The 15,448-nt window shown below is 37.4% G+C and overlaps 1 pseudogene; it reads right to left on the reverse strand.

Annotated features, from left to right (window-relative positions):
- Window positions 1-8,907: 8,907 nt before the first annotated feature.
- LOC138911671 (uncharacterized) lies at window positions 8,908-13,977 on the reverse strand (annotated as a pseudogene).
- Window positions 13,978-15,448: the final 1,471 nt, after the last annotated feature.

Raw genomic sequence — 15,448 nt, forward strand, 5'->3', positions numbered from 1 at the left:
TTGGTCAAAATATCTAAAAAAACAAAATGTTTTTTCATACAACTTAATTTTCGACCGATGGCAGCTATATGATATAGTGGTCCGATCTTAATATGATTTAGCCTATATATGGGGACTATAGTAACACCAATCAATGCCGAGTTTGTTCAATATATCTTGAAAAACAAAATGTTTTTCATACAAATTAATTTTCGACTGATCGTTGCTATGGCTGCTATATGATGTAGTTTTCCAAACTTAATATGATTTTGCCTATAAATGAGGAGTATAGTCAAACTAATAAATGCCGAGTTTGGTCAAGATATCTTGAAAAACAAAATGTTTTTTCATACAACTTAATTTTCGATCGATCGGTCATATGGCAGCTCTATCATATTGTCGTCCCATCTTAATAGGATTTTGCCTATATATGAGGAGTATAGCAAAACTTATAAATGCCAAGTTTGTTCAAGGTATCTTGAGAAACAACATGTCTTTTCATACAACTTAATTTTCGACCGATCGGTCCTATGGCATTTATATGATATAGTGGTCCGATCTTAATATGATTTTGCCTATATATGAGGAGTATAGTAACACTAATAAATGGCGCGTTTGATCAAGATATCTTGAAAAACAATGTTTTTTTTTACAACATAGTTTTCGATTGATCGTTCCTATAGCAACTATATGATATAGAGCTCCGATCTTAATAGGATTTTGCCTATATATGAGGAGTATAGAAAAACTAAAAAATGCCAAGTTTGTTCAAGATATCTCGAGAAACAACATGTTTTTTTTATACAACTTAATTTTCGACCGATCGTTCCTATGGCAGATATATGATATAGTGCTCCGATCTTATTAGGAGTATAGTATCGCTTATAAATATCGAGTTTGACCAAGATATTTTGAAAAACAAAATGTTTTTTCATACAACTTAATTTTCGACCGAGCGGAATAATGGCAGCTATATGATATAAAGCTTTGATCTTAATAGTATTTTGCCTATATATGAAGAGTATAGCCAAACTAATAAATGTCGAGTTTGATCAAGATATCTTGAAAAAGAAAATGTTTTTTTGATACAACTTAATTATCGACCGATCGGTCCTATGGCATTTATATGATTAGTGGTCCGATCTTAATACGATTTTGCCTAAATATGAGGAGTATAGTAACACTAATAAATGGCGCGTTTGGTCAAGATGTCTTGAAAAATAAATGTTTTTTTATACAAAAAAATTTTCCACCGATCGTTCCTATGGCAGCTATATGTTATAGAGCTCCGATCTTAACAGGATTTTGCCTATATATGAGGAGTATAGCAAAACTAATAAATGCCAAGTTTGTTCAACATATCTTGAGAAACAACATGTTTTTTTATACAACTTAATTTTCGACCGATCGGTCATCTGGCAGCTATATGATATAGTGCTTCGATCTTAATAGGAGTATAGTTACACTTATAAATATCGAGTTTGGTCAAGATATTTCGAAAAACAAAATGTGTTTTCATACAACTTAATTTTCGACCGATCGGAATAATGACAGCTATATGATATAGAGCTTTGATATTAATAGGATTTTGCCTATATATGAGGAGTATAGTAACACTAACATATGTAGAGTTTGGTCAGGATATATTGAAAAACAAAATGTTTTTTCATACAACTTAATTTCCGACCGATCGTTCCTATGGCAGCTATATGATATAGTGCTCCGATCTTAATAGGATTTTGCCTGTATATGAAGAGTATAGCCAAACTAATAAATGTCGAGTTTGATCAAGATATCTTGAAAAAGAAAATGTTTTTTCATACAACTTAATTTTCGACCGATCCGTCATACGGCAGCTATATGATATAGTGCTCCGATCGGTCATATGGCAGCTAAATAATATAGTGCTCCGATCTTAATAGGATTTTGCCTATATATGAGGTGTATAGTAACACTAATAAATGTAGAGTCTGATCAAGATATCTTGAAATAGAAAATGTTTTTTCATACAACTTAATTTTCGACCTATCGGCCCTATGGCAGCTATATGATATAGAGGTCCGATCATAACATGATTTTTCCTATATATGAGGAGTATAGTAACACTATCAAATGTCGTGTTTGGTCAGGATATCTTGAAAAACAAAATATTTTTTCATACAACTTAATTTTGGATCAATCGGTCCTATGGTTGCAGTACAATATAGTGATCCGATCTTAATATAATTTTGCCTATATATGAGGGGTATAGTAACCCTAATAAATGTCGAGTCTGATCAAGATATCTTGAAATAGAAAATGTTTTTTCATACAACTTAATTTTCGACCTATCGGCCCTATGGCAGCTATATGATATAGAGGTCCGATCATAACATGATTTTTCCTATATATGAGGAGTATAGTAACACTATCAAATGTCGTGTTTGGTCAAGATATCTTGAAAAACAAAATATTTTTTCATACAACATAATTTTCGAGCGATCGTTCATATGGCAGCTATATAATATAGTGCTCCGATCTTAATATGATTTTGCCTGTATATGAGGAGTATAGTAAAACTTATAAATGCCGAGTGTGTCAAGATAATAGGATTTTGCATATTTATAAGGAGTATAGCAAAACTAATAAATGCCGAGTTTGTTCAAGATATCTTGAGAAACAAAATGTTTTTTCATACAACATAATTATCGACCGATCGTTCCTATGGCAGCTATATGATATAGTGATCCGAACTTAATGTTTTCGCCTATATGTGAGAAGTATAGTAAAACTTATTAATGCCGAGCTTGGTCAAGATATCTTGGAAAACAAAATGTTTTTTCATACAACTTAATTTTTGACCGATCGGTCATATGTCAGCTATATGATATAGTGCTCCGATCTTAATAGGATTTTGCCTATATATAAGAAGTATAGTCAAAATAGTAAATGTCGAGTTTGGTCAAGATATCTTGAAAAACAAAATGTTTTTTCATACAACTTAATTTTCGACTGATCGGTCATATGGCAGCTATATGATATGGGGCTCCGATCTTAATAGGATTTTGCCTATATATGAAGAGTATAGTCAAACTAATAAATGCCGAGTTTGGTCAAGATATCTTGAAAAACAAAATGTTTTTTCATACAACTTAATTTTAGACCGATCGGTCCAATGGCAGCTATATAATATAGTGATCCGATCTTAATATGATTTTGCCTATATATGAGGAGTATAGTCAAACTAATATATGCCGAGCTTGGTCAAGATATCTTGAAAAACAAAATGTTTTTTCATCCAACTTAATTTTCGACCGATCGGTCATATGGCAGCTATATGACTTAATCTTAACAGGATTTTGCTTATATATGAGGAGTATAGTCAAACTAATAAATGCCGAGTTTGGTCAAGATATCTTGAAACACAAAATATTTTTTTATACATCATAATTTTCTACCGATCGGTTCTATGGCAGCCATATGATATAGTGTTCCGATCTTAATAGGATTTTACTTATATATGGGGAGTATAGCCAAACTAATAAATGCCGAGTTTGGTCAAGATATCTTGAAAAACAAAATGTTTTTTCAAACAATTTAATTTTCCACCGATCGGTCATATGGCAGCTATATGATATAGTGCTCCGATCTTAATAGGATTTTGCTTATATATGAGGAGTATAGTCAAACTAATAAATGCCGAGTTTGGTCAAGATATCTTGAAAAACAAAATGTTTTTTCATACAACTTAATTTTCGATCGATCGGTCATATGGCAGCTATATGATATAGTGCTCCGATCTTAATAGGATTTTGCTTATATATGAGGAGTATAGTCAAAGTAATAAATGCCGAGTTTGGTCAAGATATCTTGAAAAACAATATGTTTTTTCATACAACTTAATTTTCGATCGATCGGTCATATGGCAGCTCTATCATATTGTCGTCCGATCTTAACAGGATTTTGCCTATATATGAGGAGTATAGTCAAACTAATAAATGCCGAGCTTGGTCAAGATGTCCTGAAAAACAAAATGTTTTTTCATACAGCCTAATTTTCGACCGATCGGTCCTATGGCAGCTATATAAGATAGTGATCCGATCTTAATATGATTTTGTTTATATATGAGGACTATAGTAACACTAATAAATGTCGAGCTTGGTCAAGATATCTTGAAAAACAAAATGTTTTTTCATCCAACTTAATTTTCGACCGATCGGTCATATGGCAGCTATATGACTTAATCTTAACAGGATTTTGCTTATATATGAGGAGTATAGTCAAACTAATAAATGCCGAGTTTGGTCAAGATATCTTGAAAAACAAAATGTTTTTTCATACAACATAATTTTCGACCGATCGTTCCTATGGCAGCTATATGATATAGTGCTCCGATCTTAAAAGAATATTGCCCATATATGAGGTGTATAGTAAAACTAATAAATGTTCAAGATATCTTGAGAAACAAAATGTTTTTTCATACAACGTAATTTTCGACCGATCGGTCATACGGCAGCTATATGATATAGTGCTCCGATCGGTCATATGGCAGCTAAATGATATAGTGCTCCAATCTTAATGGGATTTTGCCTATATATGAGGAGTATAGTAACACTAATAAATGTAGAGTTTGGTCAGGATATCTTGAAAAACAAAATATTTTTTCATACAACTTAATTTTGGATCAATCGGTCCTATGGTTGCTGTACAATATAGTGATCCGATCTTAATATAATTTTGCCTATATATGAGGGGTATAGTAACGCTAATAATTGTCGAGTATGATCAAGATATCTTGAAAAAGAAAATGTTTTTTCATACAACATAATTTTCAACCTAGCGGTCCTATGGCAGCTATATGATATAGAGGTCCGATCATAACATGATATTTCCTATATATGAGGAGTATAGTAACACTATCAAATGTCGTGTTGGTCAAGATATCTTGAAAAACAAAATATTTTTTCATACAACATAATTTTCTAGCGATCGTTCCTATGGCAGCTATATAATATAGTGCTCCGATCTTAATATGATTTTGCCTGTGTATGAGGAGTATAAAAAAACTTATAAGGAGTATAGCAAAACTAATAAATGCCGAGTTTGTTCAAGATATCTTGAGAAACAAAATGTTTTTTCATACAACATAATTATCGACCGATCGTTCCTATGGCAGCTATATGATATAGTGATCCGAACTTAATATGTTTTCGCCTATATTTGAGAAGTATAGTAAATCTTATAAATGCCGAGTTTGGTCAAGATATCTTGAAAAACAAAATGTTTTTTCATACAACTTAATTTTAGACCGATCGGTCCAATGGCAGCTATAAATATAGTGATCCGATCTTAATATGATTTTGCCTATATATGAGGAGTATAGTAAAACTTATAAATGCCGAGTGTGTCAAGATAATAGGATTTTGCATATTTATAAGGAGTATAGCAAAACTAATAAATGCCGAGTTTGTTCAAGATATCTTGAGAAAAAAAATGTTTTTTCATACAACATAATTATCGACCGATCGTTCCTATGGCAGCTATATAATATAGTGATCCGATCTTAATATGATTTTACCTATATATGAGAAGTATAGTCAAACTTATATATGCCGAGCTTGGTCAAGATATCTTGAAAAACAAAATGTTTTATCATCCAACTTAATTTTCGACCGATCGGTCATATGGCTGCTATATGACTTATTCTTAATAGGGTTTTGCTTATATATGAGGAGTATAGTCAAACTAATAAATGTCGTGGCTGAGTACACACCGTTGACAAATGTAGAACTTCGAAGTTAATGTGTAGTGTTTTTGTTTATTTAGAATAAATTAGTAGTGTTATTAATCTATTAATTATGATTGTTGTGTTTTTATTTGGTGCGTCTCGGAACAAGGGTAATTGTATGGGAATGTGTGCAATTGCATAAAAACGTGGTATTGGAGTACGGATCGGGAGCTGTGGTTGCACAAATATATTCGTTTGCACTATGCAGAATTATAAGTTTAGAGAATGAATTGGAGTTTGTGTTTATTAAATAATAAGGTTAAATATAGTGTCTTTTCAAAATGCATATGGGCAATTATATTCGGATTGAATATATGTATGTATGTATGTATGTATGTATGTACAATACATGCTGGTGAACCAGGTGTATGTTTGTGTGTCGGACCAAGAACATGAATTAACAATATTAATTAGGAAACAATATTGTGAAGCAACTTGTCGGATTAAGTGCGGACACGTAATTAAAAATAAAATTTTTTTTTTTTATAGTTAGGAAAGTGCGTACGTATGTACATACAAAAAATGTTCAAGTGGATTTCTTTTGTAGTTGGAAGTAACTAACACAAAATTTAACTAAACTGTTTTTAGTTTTGTGGTCGGATAATTTATATATATTCAGAAAATTGCCAATCAGTTTTCTTAAAGAAAATAAATATGGCGGAAAAATATGGCGGATATTGCCGAATATATATAGAAAGGAAATTTTGTATTTACTTATCTTTGCCAAACACTTGTGTAGGGGGCCATCGGTTTATATATAATCCGGCTCGAAGGACCAATGTTTGTGGGGGTGGCGTCAGATAAATAATCCTTGATTATTGTTGTTGGTGAAAAAAAGCAATTTATTAGAAGTTTCTGCTGCATGTAACAAACTCTGCTGGTTAAGTGATTTTACATATTTTTGGTTGGAGTGATGGAGGTGGAAAGGAGACCACAAGGAGAGTGCTGAGTGCATCTGGGATCGACTTAGTGAGTGAGTCTCTCTCACAGAATGACTCTCTCACACTGAGAGATGCTGTTTTCACACTAGCACTGAACTGGCATGAACAATATCATTTTGCCTTAATATGAGAAGTATAGTAACACTAATAAATGTCGAGTTTGATCAAGACATCTTGAAAAACAAAATGTTTTTTCATACAACATTATTTTCGACCGATCGTTCCCATGGCAGCTATATGATATAGAGCTCCGATCTTAATAGGATTTTGCCTATATATGACGAGTATAGCAAAAATAATAAATGCCAAGTTTTTTCAAGATATCTTAAGAAACAACATGTTTATTCAGACAACTTAATTTTCGACCGATCGGAAATATGCCAGCTATATAATATGGTGGTCCGATCTTAATAGGATTTTGCCTACATATGAAGAGTATAGTCAAACTAATAAATGCCGAGTTTGGTCAAGATATCTTGAAAAACAAAATATTTTTTTTTACAACATAATTTTCTACCGATCGGTTCTATGGCAGCCATATGATATAGTGCTCCGATCTTAATAGGATTTTACTTATATATGAGGAGTATAGTCAAACTAATAAATGCCGAGTTTGGTCAAGATATCTTGAAAAACAAAATGTTTTTTCGAACAATTTAATTTTCGACCGATCGGTCATATGGCAGCTATATGATATAGTGCTCCGATCTTAATAGGATTTTGCTTGTATATGAGGAGTATAGTCAAACTAATAAATGCCGAGTTTGGTCAAGATATCTTGAAAAACAAAATGTTTTTTCATACAACTTAATTTTCGATCGATCGGTCATATGGCAGCTATATGATAGTGCTTCGATCTTAATAGGATTTTGCCTATATATTAAGAGTATAGTCAAACTAATAAATGCCGAGAAAAACAAAATGTTTTTTTATACAACTTAATTTTCGACCACTTGGTCCTATGGCAGCTGTACAATATAATAATCCGATCTTAATATCTGTTTGTGTGATAAATAATCCTTGATAATTGTTGTTGGTGAAAAAAAACACTTTATTAGAAGTTTCTGCTGCATGTAACAAACTCTGCTGGTTAAGTGATTTTACATATGTTTGGTTGGAGTGATGGAGGCGGAAAGGAGACCACAAGGAGAGTGCTGAGCGCATCTGGGATCGACTTAGTGGTACTCATAAAATACCCACTATTGTCGCTGAGTACACACCGTTGACAAATGTAGAACTTCGAAGTTAATGTGTAGTGTTTTTGTTTATTTAGAATAAATTAGTAGTGTTATTAATCTATTAATTATGATTGTTGTGTTTTTATTTGGTGCGTCTCGGAACAAGGGTAATTGTATGGGAATGTGTGCAATTGCATAAAAACGTGGTATTGGAGTACGGATCGGGAGCTGTGGTTTTTACATATGTGTGTGGTGTGTACATACGCACATACGCCGGTTGAAGTTTCAATTTATTACTATAATATTGCTGTGTTATAATATTGCTGTGGATTGTGCACTAAAAAATATTATATGTGGACACACATAGTACATATGATTTGTGGATTTATTATCGGATGTATGTACTATGTGGTTGCACAAATATATTCGTTTGCACTATGCACAATTATAAGTTAAGAGAATGAATTGGAGTTTGTGTTTATTAAATAATAAGGTTAAATATAGTGTCTATTCAAAATGCATATGGGCAATTATATTCGGATTGAATATATGTATGAAGGTATGTATGTATGTACAATACGTGCTGGTGAACCTGGTGTATGTTTGTGTGTCGGACCAAGAACATGAATTAACAATATTAATAAGGAAACAATATTGTGAAGCAACTTGTCGGATTAAGTGCGGACACGTAATTAAAAATAAAAATTTTTTTTTTTTATAGTTAGGAAAGTGCGTACGTATGTACATACAAAAAATGTTCAAGTGGATTTCTTTTGTAGTTGGAAGTAACTAACACAAAATTTAACTAAACTGTTTTTAGTTTTGTGGTCGGATAATTTATATATATTCAGAAAATTGCCAATCAGTTTTCTTAAAGAAAATAAATATGGCGGAAAAATATGGCGGATATTGCCGAATATATATAGAAAGGAAATTTTGTATTTACTTATCTCTTATCTGAGTTGTCTTGGAGCGTAGCACGGCTGTGCACGCTCCTTCTGCGCCAATGCGTGTGACGGAAAGGCCATAGGCCCTTCCCACGGTTGCATTAATGCGGCTTACTGAACAACATGGATCGATCAGAGCCCGAGTCTCAAGGGTCTTTTTTCCGGTGTCGAGCAGTACTATGGCGGTGGGCAATATACTGACCCCGTTGTGCTGGAGAAGGGACGTAAGCGACGTCCGTATAGTAGCACGTTTCGGGCTTTGGGGTGATGTGCCGCTGGAGGGCGGGAGCCAGAAGCTCTTCTTGTGGGCCTGTTGTCTGACCGAGAGGGTCGAGCGCTACGTGGATCACGCATGTGGAGTAAGGTGTGGTGGCCTTTTTTACAAATTTTTTACTTGGCTCCACTGCGGCATGATTCCCCTGAATGCTGATGAGCCAGGCAGTTGGAGCAATATTTGTTAATTAACACGGCTCGGAACGCTTCTCGGGCGTGAACTTCAAGAAGCGCTGACACTTGCGTAGTACATGGATGCCTCTACACACCCGGCATCTAAAAGAGTCCGTTCCTTGACGTTGATTGGATGCCTTCGTTGACGGTGCCATGTTGGTTCTCTACAGAGGAGTGAACTGGAGAATAAGATGTAGGACAGGTGTTATTATGTGATGATTTTGTTTTGAAAGAGGGATTAGTTGCTTTTAAGGATTAGTCGGTGGTGCTATTTGCCTCAGTAGGAAGAAGGATCAATTTGGCTATTGGCCTTCGGATGACACCACGAGCGGTAAGCACGTCCACTACGCGGACCTTGTCATCTGTGCCTGGGCAAGCCAGCTGGACTCGGCCAAGGCGCCATTCATTTATTGGTATGTTATCTTCCTTGATAATCACCATATCACCGACTTGGAGGTCCCTTGTAGGGGACTGCCATTTGTTTCGCTTATGGAGCTCTTTCAAATACTCATTCTTCCACCGTAAGCAAAATTGCTGGTGGAGCGCTTTGAGTCGCTGCCAGCGGTTAATTATAGAAATAGCGTCTTCTTTGATTACTGGCTCGTTAGTTGACAGAAGAGGGCCACCAACTAGTAAGTGGCCTGGACTTAGAGCCAATAAATCAGTCAGATCTTCCGACAATGGAGAGATTGGCCTGGAGTTAAGGCAGGCTTCAATCTTGGAGAGGAGAGTCGCGAACTCCTCAAATGTATATTTTGAGGATGCGGTGGACTTGTAGAAGTGGGTCTTAAATCTTTTGACACCTGCTTCCCACAATCCGCCCATGTGAGGAGCGCCAGGAGGATTGAAATGCCAACACAAGTTTTGATGGCTATGCTTGGATAAGATGAGCTCTTTGGTCGCTTGCAAGAAATCTCTCGAAAGAAGGGATGACGCTCCCACAAATGTTTTCCCATTATCTGAGTACATCTGTTGTGGAAGGCCACGTCTTGCGATAAATCGCGAAAATGCGGCCAGGAATCTCTCCGTGGGGATGACGCTCCCACAAATGTTTTCCCATTATCTGAGTACATCTGTTGTGGAAGGCCACGTCTTGCGATAAATCGCGAAAATGCGGCCAGGAATCTCTCCGTGGTGGCTTCTAAATGGATTGCTTTCGTGCTGAAACACACGAAGACACAGACATAACCCTTGGTAATTTTGCATGCTCTACCAATGTAGCTTTTAATATCGAAAGGTCCGGCAAAGTCTACACCCGTATGTGTGAAGGGTCGGGAATAGGTTGATCTCGCCCTTGGGAGTTCGCCCATAAGTTGGGTCTGGAGTCGTCTACGGTGTATTACACAGACCTTGCAGGGGTTTATGGTAGATTTTACCAGGACCTTGAGCTTTGGGATCCAGTATTTAGCTCTTATGAGGCGCATTACCAACTGATTGCCTCCGTGAAAACAAATAAGGTGGGTAAACTGGACCAGGAGGCGTGAAAAATCACAATTGGCCGGAATGATTATGGGGTGTCGCTCATCATAGACTAACGAGGTTGACGCTCTCACCCGTCCACAGGATCGCAGAATATCCCTTTGATCGATGAAAGGGGTTAAATTGCGAATGCTGCTTGATCCTTGAAATTGCTGCTTATCGAGCAAACAGCTATACTCCTTAGGATAAGCTTGGCGTTGAGTATACTCGATAAGTCGGAACTGAACTCTCGTAAGTTCTTCATTACGGAGCTCGGCGGGAAAGTGGATCGCTGGATTTCTACAGCGCTGGATAAAGCGACAGACATATGCAATAACTCGCAATGCCTTGTCGAATCTGGAGAATCGTTCCAGAAGGTTATAGGAGGGTAGCTGTGAGACTTTGCACTTCACTGCGCGTTGTTCAATCTCTGTCTCAAGTACCGTAACAGGAACTGGCCATTGGTTTTGTGATAGTTGTAACCATTCCGGTCCATGCCACAACAAAGTGCTGTCCAATAGGTCCCGAGGAGAAACCCCCGACTAGCTAGGTCAGCTGGGTTATGTTCGGATCGAACATGGGACCATTTGCCATTGGTTGATGATATCTTGGCTATCCGGTTAGCCAAAAAGGTGGACCATTTGCATGAAGGTTTATCCAACCAGGCAAGAACAATAGTGGAGTCTGTCCAATTGAAATTTTCATTACTCTGGATGGGGAGCTGAGGAATAAGAGCCGTGGTGAGCTCGGAAAGAAGGACGGCGACACACAGCTCTAAGCGTGGTAGTGATACCGTCTTAACTGGCGCGACTCTCGATTTTGCTGCGAGAAGGTGAGTGGAGATCCATCCGTTGATCTCGACGCGCAAATAAATTGCAGCACCATATGCGCGCTTGGACGGGTCGCAGAAGCCGTGAAACTGCACCTTTGCCTTTTGCTGAAAATCGACCCATCTTGGAATACGGATCTCTTCGAGAGAGGGATAGTCGGTTAGGAAGTCATGCCAACGTTGAACAAGATCTTCCGGCAGGGAATCATCCCACCCCAGCTCTTGGAGCCAGATCTCTTGCATGAAAATCTTTGCTCGAACTATCACAGGTGCTAGCCATCCAGCAGGATCGAACAATTTCGCAATCTGTGATAGTATTTCACGTTTAGTGAGCGAAGGCTGAGATACCATTTTGGACGGAGCACAGAAAAACTGGTCTGTTGTGGCTTGCCATCGAATGCCTAGCGTTTTAGCGACGCTGGCCTCTTCGATTTCTAAGAAATCCGCACACAGTAAGTGGTCCCTTGGTATTCCTTTTAACACTTCCTTTGTGTTGGATGTCCACTTTCTCAGAGGGAACCCAGCTCTGTCGTGTGCCATGCGGAGTTCTGCAATGGCTGAAATTGCTTGTGGCTTCGTGTGTGCCCCTGCTAGAACATCATCGACATACATATAATTTTCAATTATATCGGATGCGATGGGACAATGTTCTCGTATATCATGAGCAAGTTGACGGAGGACCCGGATTGCGAGGTATGGGGCACAGTTTACCCCAAAGGTAACTGTATTGAGTTCGAAGTCGCAAAGTTCTTCATTCTCATTACGAAATAGTATTCGTTGGTAGGGCGTATGTCTTGGATCGACCTGGATTTGCCGATACATCTTGGTTATATCGGCATTGAAAACGTAGCGGTAGAATCACCACTAGTATCTGAATCGTCAGATCGGATTGGAGTACTGGTCCCGTGTGTAGGATATCATTTAGACTTTTGCCATTGGAAGACGGGCTGGAGGCGTTAAACACAACGCGAACCTTTGTTGTGGTGCTGTCGGGCTTAAAAACAGCATGATGCGGCAGATAAAAATTATTGGGGTTGCTGTTTGGAGAAACTTGTGTCATATGACCTAAGTCGAAGTACTCCCGAATCACGGAGTCGTACTGCTCTTTCAAAGGAGGGTTTCTTTTTAAACGATTATCGTTCTTTAGAAACTGAGCTAGTGTGATAGATCTTAAATGTCCTAAGTCTATGTGATTAGGTTCTTGGAAAGGTAGGGTGACTACATATCTGCCATTCTCGTTCCTTGTTGTTCGGATGAAATTATTCTCACAAAAGGAGTCGGAGCTCTTTACCAGTTTGACTGGAATGTCCTCCACCTCCCAAAATTTTGTGAGAATGACGTCTAATTGCTCTTCTTGAGACAGATATTCGAGTCGAGAATGACGAGATTGCGGTGGATGCGGTCTTTGAAACTGGGCCTGTTAAAATCCACCCGAAAATAGTTTCCTGGCCCAGCAAAGTGCCACATATATTAGGATGGGAGCCGCCCGTTAGTATGGACGGTAGGATATCAGCGCCAATCAGCACATCTATCTGCGAACTCTTGTGGAAATTAGGGTCCGCTAACTGGAGTTTTGGCAGGGTTGTCAATAAACTTTGGGGGATCGAACATGATGGTAGATTCCCTGCCAAATGTGGTAGGACATAGGCTGATGCCTCGATTTGGATACGAGGCTTAGAAGGAGAGCCAATATTAAAATGGCAGAGCTTGCGAGGCTGGGCTGCAACAGCTTGATTTCATCCCGATACTTGTGCCTGTACGGATTTGTACGGCTGCTTTATCAGGTGGAAGAGTCGCTCGGAAATAAATGTTGCCTCTGATCCCGAGTCGATCAGTGCACGAGCTGTATAATTTACACCCAAATGGCGAACATATATAACAGCCGTACTTAGAGCACCGTGGGTGTTAATTGCAACATAATTGTGAAAATGCGTTTGTTGGGAAGGAGTGGACTGTATGGATTGATTGGAGGGAGCTGTTGCTTGTGGCATGGAGACTACTGTAGGTCTCAATTGTGGAGTGTCACTACGATGCAAGAGCGTATTGTGACGACCCTTGCACGTAAAACAATTGTGAGCACTTGTGCAATTCCTTAACTGATGACCCCTAGCGAAACAGTTCAAACATAGTTTGGGCCGTTTTGGTATTAGCTCGCGTAGAAACGGACTAGATCTTGTGCTAATGGTTGCCTTAGTGCGTCCGACTGCAGTGGTCAGGGATGCTTCGCTTTTAATTTTGGACGGCAGGCGACTGATTTTTATTAGTGGACTTGGCCTCGAACTAAGAGGTGCCCTTACAGTTCCCCTTGGCGTGGACGCGGATGATTCGCTTTTAGTCCGGGACGATGTTTCCCTTTCGACTCTAAGGGCTGCTGTTGGAGACGGAGAAGTTCTGGAGGTGCTTGCGGACGGAACTGCTAATTGATGCTTTGTTTCCTCCCCTTTGCCAGTTGGCATACTAGGCGGAAGCGCTTTGGTAGGAAAACAAAGGTGCTCGTTTCTAGTAGTAGAGGTTGTGAGGCTTAAAACAAAGAAACACTGGAATGCCGGTACAGGTAAATAATCGAGTTTATAATTCAATTGAGCTTGCGGAAGATTTAAATAATTTTGCTTAAAATCAAAATTTATTTGATTTAATAAATTTAATTAATAAATTTATTTGACTTGGTAATTTAAAAAAATAATATTATTTATTAAACACGGGAAATAATAATAAAGAATTCGATGCTCCTTTTCGATAATTTTATTATTATATTAGTCTTCGAATACGGTAACGGTTGGTTTATTTTTCCTTTTTGGTGGTACTCATAAAATACCCACTATTGTGGCTGAGTACACACCGTTGACAAATGTAGAACTTCGAAGTTAATGTGTAGTGTTTTTGTTTATTTAGAATAAATTAGTAGTGTTATTAATCTATTAATTATGATTGTTGTGTTTTTATTTGGTGCGTCTCGGAACAAGTGTAATTGTATGGGAATGTGTGCAATTGCATAAAAACGTGGTATTGGAGTACGGATCGGGAGCTGTGGTTGCACAAATATATTCGTTTGCACTATGCACAATTATAAGTTTAGAGAATGAATTGGAGTTTGTGTTTATTAAATAATAAGGTTAAATATAGTGTCTTTTCAAAATGCATATGGGCAATTATATTCGGATTGAATATATGTATGTATGTATGTATGTATGTATGTACAATACATGCTGGTGAACCAGGTGTATGTTTGTGTGTCGGACCAAGAACATGAATTAACAATATTAATTAGGAAACAATATTGTGAAGCAACTTGTCGGATTAAGTGCGGACACGTAATTAAAAATAAAATTTTTTTTTTTTATAGTTAGGAAAGTGCGTAAAAAATGTTCAAGTGGATTTCTTTTGTAGTTGGAAGTAACTAACACAAAATTTAACTAAACTGTTTTTAGTTTTGTGGTCGGATAATTTATATAATTAAGTTTTACACGTTAGGTTACTATAAAAAAATATATTTCAATTTATTATTTTCACTTAACGGCTACTTTTGTTGAGTACATTCAGATTTGCTTCCCGAATATGAACTGATTTATCTAACTGTTGCGGTCGCTTAGCAAACTTCGCTTTGAGAGAGTTTGAGTCAAAATTGAGTGAAGTTTGAGCTGCGTCAGCAATTATGCGTGGGATAGTACTCTGATGGGAACATTGACAGTGGCGTGATATTTAGGGTGAATTGTTTATGTCTACCAAAGGGGGACAGTTTGATCTTGACCAATGTCGATGTTATCACCAGGCTCTTTGTTTACAATATTAGAAATGTTTATAATTGTGCTTATGCTTATGTGCTAAGTTATGTTAAAGGGTGGGTGCGACTATGGATATGTCACTCCCCCAACCATTAGAAAAGTGCCTGTCCTCAGGTGTTT

This window comes from Drosophila virilis, unplaced genomic scaffold (assembly GCF_030788295.1).
Source record: "Drosophila virilis strain 15010-1051.87 unplaced genomic scaffold, Dvir_AGI_RSII-ME tig00001898, whole genome shotgun sequence".
NCBI lineage: Eukaryota > Metazoa > Arthropoda > Insecta > Diptera > Drosophilidae > Drosophila > Drosophila virilis.